Raw genomic sequence first — 9,387 nt, forward strand, 5'->3', positions numbered from 1 at the left:
TATCATTCTATCTATCTCTCTATCTATCCTTCTCTGTATTTATCTATCCATCTATCTAGCTTCCTATCATATATCTATCATGTGTATCATCTATCTATCATCTGTCATCTTTATATATGTCTATCTATGGATCAATCATCTTTCTGTCTGCCCATCATCCTTGTGTACAGAATAGTTAACAACATCACCTATGTCACCTCCCTGCATTATGCTTCCAAAAACATTGCAATGTCACTAGGCCGTAGGGAGATCACTGGGCTCCCTGAGACACTTGCAGATTGAGTCAGCTGCGTGTGCTTAGAAAACCAGTAAATGTTGTTGCAGAGACTTGAACCCGTATCTCTGTCCTCTGTCCTCTTTTACCTCCTTCTCGATTGCTAACTGTATTTAGCCACATTCATTGACTAAGTGCTCACTGAAGACCACAAGTATCCTTCCTCTGGGCCTGTTGTAGACAGAAAAGTATATTTAATTTTTTACTAACCACCATGTTTGAGGGACGTCGGCGTGATCACCACTGGTAGGTGGAGGGACAAATAAAAAGGAACACCTATTTCTAGACAGGATCATTTGGTAGGAAAGTGTGTGTTGTGGAGAGACGTGTTTGTTTGAGTGTCCAAACTTCCCTCTTTATATGGTTATTACTTCTTTACAATCGTGAACATCATAAAACCCACTGATTTAAAAAGCCCAGACGCATAGTTTTACAGCAATTCATTTGTTGAGGTGAGAAAAAATGTGAAGGACATTGCAGTACCACTAAATCTATACATGGGCACTGTTGAAACCAAACAAAAAGAATTCACGGTGGCTAGATAGGACTATTTTCTAGTGACTGTCTTTGGGAACTCAAACAGAATCCATTTGTTTCTTTGTTTCTCAGATTCACTTGTATAGGATACCTGTCCACGCCCATTCAGCTTGTAGAGTTTGTCTGTGCCTTTGGATCTCAAGAGAGTCTCCAGTAAGGGAGCACATAGGTGGTCTTGAGTTTTCATCAGTACTTCTAAACCTGTGTCTTTTGATTTTAGCACTCAAAGCCTGTACTTTTATTCTGATATTTGAGAGCCTTGCTCTTACTGCAATTTGAAATTTTTTTTGTTCTCATTAATACACAATCACATGCAGAACATTGTTTACTAGTCTACCCCCTTCACCAAGTCCCCACCAAATCCCAGTTACAGTCGCTGTCTGTCAGCATGTACTAAGATGCTGTAGAATCACTACTTGTCTACTCTGTGTTGTACAGCCCTACTCATGAAAACCCACCCTACACATTATACATGCTAATCCTAATGCCCCCATTCTTTTCCCCCGCCCTTATTACTCCCTTCCCAGAAACCCTACTCATACCCTTTCTCTTTGTTAACTGTTAGTCCACTCTCGTTTTCTGTGAGTCTGCTGCTGTTTTTTCCTTCAGTTTTTCTTTGTTATCATACTCCACACATGAGTGAAATCATTTGGTACATGTATTTCTCCGCCTGGCCTATTTGACTGAGCAAAATACCCTCTAGCTCCATACACGTTATTGCAAAAGATAGGATTGTTTTCTTCTTATGGCTGCTTACTGCACTTTTTAAATTGGATTTCATACTTCTTTCTTGTTTGTAGTTTCACTATGTGCTTTCCCCATTGCTCTCCCGGTTATGAGCAGTAGCTTTGTGTTAATCGATATGTACCTATATCTATCTATCTGCCTGTCTATCTATCTATCAATCAATCAATCATCTTTTTGTCTTCCCATCTGTCCTTGTGTACAAAACAGTTAACCATATAGCCTGTATCACTTTCCTACATTATGCTTCCAAAAATCCTGCAAGGTATCTAGGCTGTAGGGAGAGCAGTGGGTTCACCGAGACACCTGCAGGTCGAGTCGTCCGCGTGTACCTACAAAACAGGAAAAATGGTTGTGCAGAGACTTGAACCCGTGTCTCTATCCTCTGTCCTCTTTCATCTCCTTCTAACTTGCTGTCTGTATTTAGCCACATTCATTGACTAAGTGATTCCTGAGGACCACAAGTATAGTTCCTCTAGGCCTGTTGTCGACAGAAAAGTAAACTTGTTGCTTTGCTCACCACCATGTTTGAAGGGCATCGGCGTGATCAACGCTGATAGGACGGAGGGTCAAATAAAAAGGAAAACCAATTTCTAGACAGCAGCAGTTGGGAGCTAAGAGTGTATTGTGGAGTGACGTATTTATTTGAGTGTCCAAACTTCCCTCTTTAGGTGGTTATTACACCTTCACATTCGTGAACATCATAAAGCCCACTGATTTAAAAGGCCCAGATGCTTATTATTACAGCAACTCAGTTGTTGAGGTGAGAGAAAATTAGAAGTCCGTTGCTGCACCCCTAAATCTATGGCTGGGAACTGCTGAAACCAAACAAAAATAATTCACGGTGGCCAGATAGGGCTATTTTCTACTGACTGTCTCTGGGGACTCAAACAGAATCTGTTTGTTTGATTGTTTGTATTTCAGTTTCAGTCTTGTAGGGTACTTGTCCACACACCTTCGGCTTGTAGTTTGTCTGTGTCCTTGGATCTCAAGTGAGTCTCCTGTAAGTAAGCACGTAGGTGTCTTGAGATTTCATCCCTTCTTTTAACCCTGTGTCTTTTGTTTGCAGCACTCAGATTCTGACCTTTTATTCTGATGATTCAGAGCTGTGCACTTATTGCACTTAAAACAATTTTTTTATAATTAATCTACAATCACGTGAAGAACATTATGTTTACTATACTCCCCCCTTCACCAAGTCCCCCCATAAAACCTCTTCAGTCGCTGTCCATCAGCGTATTTGGATGCTGTAGACCCCTTCACCATGTACCCCCCAACAGACCCCGTTACAATCGCTGTCCATCAGCGAGTAGTAAGATGCTATATGATCTCTACTAGTCTTCTCTGTGTTGTACAGTACTCCCCATGCACACCCGACACCACGCATTATACATGCTAATCCTAATGCCCCCATTCTTTGTCCCCACACTTATCCCACCCTTCAGAACCAACCTGCCCAGTCCTTTTCCCTTTGGTAACTTTTAGTCAACTCTCGGGTTCTGTGAGTCTGCTGCTATTTTTTTTTTTCAGTTTTTCTTTGCTGTTATATTCCACACATGAGTGAATTCACTTGGTACTTGTCTTTCTCCGCCTGGCCTATTTCTCTATCTCCATCCACGTCATTGCAAACGGTAGGACTTGTTTTCTTCTTAAGGCTGCTTACTGCACTTTTTAAACTGGATTTCATTCTTCCTTTTTGTCTGTAGTTTACCTATGTGCTTTCACCATTCATCTACTGATTATGAGCAATAGCTTTGTATCAATCGATGTGTATCTGTGTCTTCTATCTAACGGTCTGTCTGTCTACCTATGTATCTATCTAACTATGTATCTATGTATCTATCTATCTATCTTCGTATCATCTATCTATGATGTCTATCATCTATCAATCTATGTCCCTATCTTTCTATCTTTCATCTGTCATCTGTCTACTTATCTGTCTATGAATCAATCATCTTTCTGTCTGCCCATGTATCCTTATCTACAGAACAGTTAACAACATAGCCTATGTCACTTCCCTACATTATGCTCCCAGAAATCTTGTAAGGTAACTAGGCCGTAAGGAGAGCACTGGGTTCACCGAGACACTTGCAGGTCGAGTCAGCCGCGTGTGCTTAGAAAACCATTAAATGGTGTTGCAGGGACTTGAACCCATATCTCTGTCCTCTGTCATCTTTTACCTCCTTCTCGCTTACTCACTGTATTTATCCACATTCATGGACTAAGTGCTCACTGAAGACCTCAAGTATCCTTCATCTGGGCCTGTTGTCGACAGAAAAGTGTACTTGGTTCTTTGCACACCACCATGTTTGAGGGACATCGGCGTGATCACTGCTGTTAGGTGGAGGAACAAATATAAAGGAACACCTATTTCGAGACAGGAGCAGTTGGGAACAAAGAATGTGTTGTGGAGTGAAGTGTTTATTTGAGGGTCCAAACTTCTGTCTTTAGGTGGTTATTACATCTTCACATTCGTGAACATCATAAAGCCCACTGATTTCAAAAGCCCAGATTCTTATTATCACAGCAACTCAGTTTTTGAGGTGAGAGAAAATGAGAAGTACGTTGCTGCACCACTAAAACTATGCCTGGGCCGTGCTGAAACCAAACAAAAAGAATTCACGGTGGCTAGATAGGGCTTTTTCCTACTGACTCTCCTGGGGACTCAAACAGAATCCATTTGTTTGTTTGTTTCTCAGCTTCACTTGTGTAGGTTACCTGTCCCCACACCTTCAGCTTGTAGTTTGTCTGTGTCCTTGGATCTCAAGTGAGTCTCCTGTAAGTAAGCACGTAGGTGTCTTGAGTTTTCATCCCTTCTTTTAACCCTGTGTCTTTTGTTTGCAGCAATCAGAGCCTGACCTTTTATTCTGAGGATTCAGAACTGTGCCCTTATTGCACTTAAAAAATTTTCTTTGTTATCATTGTTCTACAATCACGTGAAGAACATTATGTTTACTATGCTCCCCCTTCAACAAGTCCCCCCCCAAAACCTCTTACTGTCGCAGTCCAACAGCGTAGATGGATGCTGTAGACCACTTCACCATTTCCCCCCCCACAGACACCATTACAGTCACTGTTCATCAGCGGGTAAGATGCTATATGATCTCTACTAGTCTTCTCTGTGTTGTACAGCACTCCTCATGCCCCCTCCGACCCCATGCAATATACATGCTTATCCTAATGCCCCCATACTTTCTCCCCACACTTATCCCTCCCTTCAGACAAACCCTGCCCAGTCCTTTTCCCTTTGGTAACTTTTAGTCAACTCTCGGGTTCTGTGAGTCTGCTGCTTTTTTTTCTTCAGTTTTTCTTTTTGTTACGCTCTACACATGAGTGAAATCATTTGGTACTTGTCTTTCTCCACCTGGCCCATTTCTCTGAACATTCTACCGTCTAGCTCCATCCACGTCATTGCAAATGGTAGGATTGTTTTCTTCTTATGGCTCCTTACTGCACTTTGTAAACTGGATTTCATTCTTCCTTTTTGTTTGTAGTATAGCTACGTGCTTTCACCACTCATCACCTGGTTATGAGCAATAGCTTTGTGTCAATCGATATGTATCTGTATCTATCTATCTATCACTCTGTCTGTATATCTATCTATCTTTCTATATATCATTCTATCTATCTCTCTATCTATCCTTCTCTGTATTTATCTATCCATCTATCTAGCTTCCTATCATATATCTATCATGTGTATCATCTATCTATCTATCATCTGTCATCTATATATATGTCTATCTATGAATCAATCATCTTTCTGTCTGCCCATCATCCTTGTGTACAGAATAGTTAACAACATCACCTAGGTCACCTCCCTGCATTATGCTTCCAAAAACATTGCAATGTCACTAGGCCGTAGGGAGATCACTGGGCTCCCTGAGACACTTGCAGATTGAGTCAGCTGCGTGTGCTTAGAAAACCAGTAAATGTTGTTGCAGTGACTTGAACCCGTATCTCTGTCCTCTGTCCTCTTTTACCTCCTTCTCGATTGCTAACTGTACTTAGCCACATTCATTGACTAAGTGCTCACTGAAGACCACAAGTATCCTTCCTCTGGGCCTGTTGTAGACAGAAAAGTATACTTAATTTTTTACTAACCACCATGTTTGAGGGACGTCGGCGTGATCACCACTGGTAGGTGGAGGGACAAATAAAAAGGAACACCTATTTCTAGACAGGATCATTTGGTAGGAAAGTGTGTGTTGTGGAGAGACGTGTTTGTTTGAGTGTCCAAACTTCCCTCTTTATATGGTTATTACTTCTTTACAATCGTGAACATCATAAAACCCACTGATTTAAAAAGCCCAGACGCATAGTTTTACAGCAATTCATTTGTTGAGGTGAGAAAAAATGTGAAGGACATTGCAGTACCACTAAATCTATACATGGGCACTGTTGAAACCAAACAAAAAGAATTCACGGTGGCTAGGTAGGACTATTTTCTAGTGACTGTCTTTGGGAACTCAAACAGAATCCATTTGTTTCTTTGTTTCTCAGATTCACTTGTATAGGATACCTGTCCACGCCCATTCAGCTTGTAGAGTTTGTCTGTGCCTTTGGATCTCAAGAGAGTCTCCAGTAAGGGAGCACATAGGTGGTCTTGAGTTTTCATCAGTACTTCTAAACCTGTGTCTTTTGATTTTAGCACTCAAAGCCTGTACTTTTATTCTGATATTTGAGAGCCTTGCTCTTACTGCAATTTGAAATTTTTTTTGTTCTCATTAATACACAATCACATGCAGAACATTGTTTACTAGTCTACCCCCTTCACCAAGTCCCCACCAAATCCCAGTTACAGTCGCTGTCTGTCAGCATGTACTAAGATGCTGTAGAATCACTACTTGTCTACTCTGTGTTGTACAGCCCTACTCATGAAAACCCACCCTACACATTATACATGCTAATCCTAATGCCCCCATTCTTTTCCCCCGCCCTTATTACTCCCTTCCCAGAAACCCTACTCATACCCTTTCTCTTTGTTAACTGTTAGTCCACTCTCGTTTTCTGTGAGTCTGCTGCTGTTTTTTCCTTCAGTTTTTCTTTGTTATCATACTCCACACATGAGTGAAATCATTTGGTACATGTATTTCTCCGCCTGGCCTATTTGACTGAGCAAAATACCCTCTAGCTCCATACACGTTATTGCAAAAGATAGGATTGTTTTCTTCTTATGGCTGTTTACTGCACTTTTTAAATTGGATTACATACTTCTTTCTTGTTTGTAGTGTCACTATGTGCTTTCCCCATCGCTCTCCCGGTTATGAGCAGTAGCTTTGTGTTAATCGCTATGTACCTATATCTATCTATCTGCCTGTCTATCTATCTATCAATCAATCAATCATCTTTTTGTCTGCCCATCTGTCCTTGTGTACAAAACAGTTAACCATATAGCCTGTATCACTTTCCTACATTATGCTTCCAAAAATCCTGCAAGGTATCTAGGCTGTAGGGAGAGCAGTGGGTTCACCGAGACACCTGCAGGTCGAGTCGTCCGCGTGTACCTACAAAACAGGAAAAATGGTTGTGCAGAGACTTGAACCCGTGTCTCTATCCTCTGTCCTCTTTCATCTCCTTCTAACTTGCTGTCTGTATTTAGCCACATTCATTGACTAAGTGATTCCTGAGGACCACAAGTATAGTTCCTCTGGGCCTGTTGTCGACAGAAAAGTAAACTTGTTGCTTTGCTCACCACCATGTTTGAAGGGCATCGGCGTGATCAACGCTGATAGGACGGAGGGTCAAATAAAAAGGAAAACCAATTTCTAGACAGCAACAGTTGGGAGCTAAGAGTGTATTGTGGAGTGACGTATTTATTTGAGTGTCCAAACTTCCCTCTTTAGGTGGTTATTACACCTTCACATTCGTGAACATCATAAAGCCCACTGATTTAAAAGGCCCAGATGCTTATTATTACAGCAACTCAGTTGTTGAGGTGAGAGAAAATTAGAAGTCCGTTGCTGCACCACTAAATCTATGGCTGGGAACTGCTGAAACCAAACAAAAATAATTCACGGTGGCCAGATAGGGCTATTTTCTACTGACTGTCTCTGGGGACTCAAACAGAATCTGTTTGTTTGATTGTTTGTATTTCAGTTTCACTCTTGTAGGGTACTTGTCCACACACCTTCGGCTTGTAGTTTGTCTGTGTCCTTGGATCTCAAGTGAGTCTCCTGTAAGTAAGCACGTAGGTGTCTTGAGATTTCATCCCTTCTTTTAACCCTGTGTCTTTTGTTTGCAGCACTCAGATTCTGACCTTTTATTCTGATGATTCAGAGCTGTGCACTTATTGCACTTAAAACAATTTTTTTATCATTAATCTACAATCACGTGAAGAACATTATGTTTACTATACTCCCCCCTTCACCAAGTCCCCCCATAAAACCTCTTCAGTCGCTGTCCATCAGCGTATTTGGATGCTGTAGACCCCTTCACCATGTACCCCCCAACAGACCCCGTTACAATCGCTGTCCATCAGCGAGTAGTAAGATGCTATATGATCTCTACTAGTCTTCTCTGTGTTGTACAGTACTCCCCATGCACACCCGACACCACGCATTATACATGCTAATCCTAATGCCCCCATTCTTTGTCCCCACACTTATCCCACCCTTCAGAACCACCCTGCCCAGTCCTTTTCCCTTTGGTAACTTTTAGTCAACTCTCGGGTTCTGTGAGTCTGCTGCTATTTTTTTCCTTCAGTTTTTCTTTGCTGTTATATTCCACACATGAGTGAATTCACTTGGTACTTGTCTTTCTCCGCCTGGCCTATTTCTCTATCTCCATCCACGTCATTGCAAACGGTAGGATTTGTTTTCTTCTTAAGGCTGCTTACTGCACTTTTTAAACTGGATTTCATTCTTCCTTTTGTCTGTAGTTTACCTATGTGCTTTCACCATTCATCTACTGATTATGAGCAATAGCTTTGTATCAATCGATGTGTATCTGTGTCTTCTATCTAACGGTCTGTCTGTCTATCTATGTATCTATCTAACTATGTATCTATGTATCTATCTATCTATCTTCGTATCATCTATCTATGATGTCTATCATCTATCAATCTATGTCCCTATCTTTCTATCTTTCATCTGTCATCTGTCTACTTATCTGTCTATGAATCAATCATCTTTCTGTCTGCCCATGTATCCTTATCTACAGAACAGTTAACAACATAGCCTATGTCACTTCCCTACATTATGCTCCCAGAAATCTTGTAAGGTAACTAGGCCGTAAGGAGAGCACTGGGTTCACCGAGACACTTGCAGGTCGAGTCAGCCGCGTGTGCTTAGAAAACCATTAAATGGTGTTGCAGGGACTTGAACCCATATCTCTGTCCTCTGTCATCTTTTACCTCCTTCTCGCTTACTCACTGTATTTAGCCACATTCATGGACTAAGTGCTCACTGAAGACCTCAAGTATCCTTCATCGGGGCCTGTTGTCGACAGAAAAGTGTACTTGGTTCTTTGCACACCACCATGTTTGAGGGACATCGGCGTGATCACTGCTGTTAGGTGGAGGAACAAATATAAAGGAACACCTATTTCGAGACAGGAGCAGTTGGGAACAAAGAATGTGTTGTGGAGTGAAGTGTTTATTTGAGGGTCCAAACTTCTGTCTTTAGGTGGTTATTACATCTTCACATTCGTGAACTTCATAAAGCCCACTGATTTCAAAAGCCCAGATTCTTATTATCACAGCAACTCAGTTTTTGAGGTGAGAGAAAATGAGAAGTACGTTGCTGCACCACTAAAACTATGCCTGGGCCGTGCTGAAACCAAACAAAAAGAATTCACGGTGGCTAGATAGGGCTTTTTCCTACTGACTCTCCTGG

Source organism: Manis pentadactyla, chromosome X, assembly GCF_030020395.1.
Source record: "Manis pentadactyla isolate mManPen7 chromosome X, mManPen7.hap1, whole genome shotgun sequence".
Taxonomy (NCBI): Eukaryota; Metazoa; Chordata; class Mammalia; order Pholidota; family Manidae; genus Manis; species Manis pentadactyla.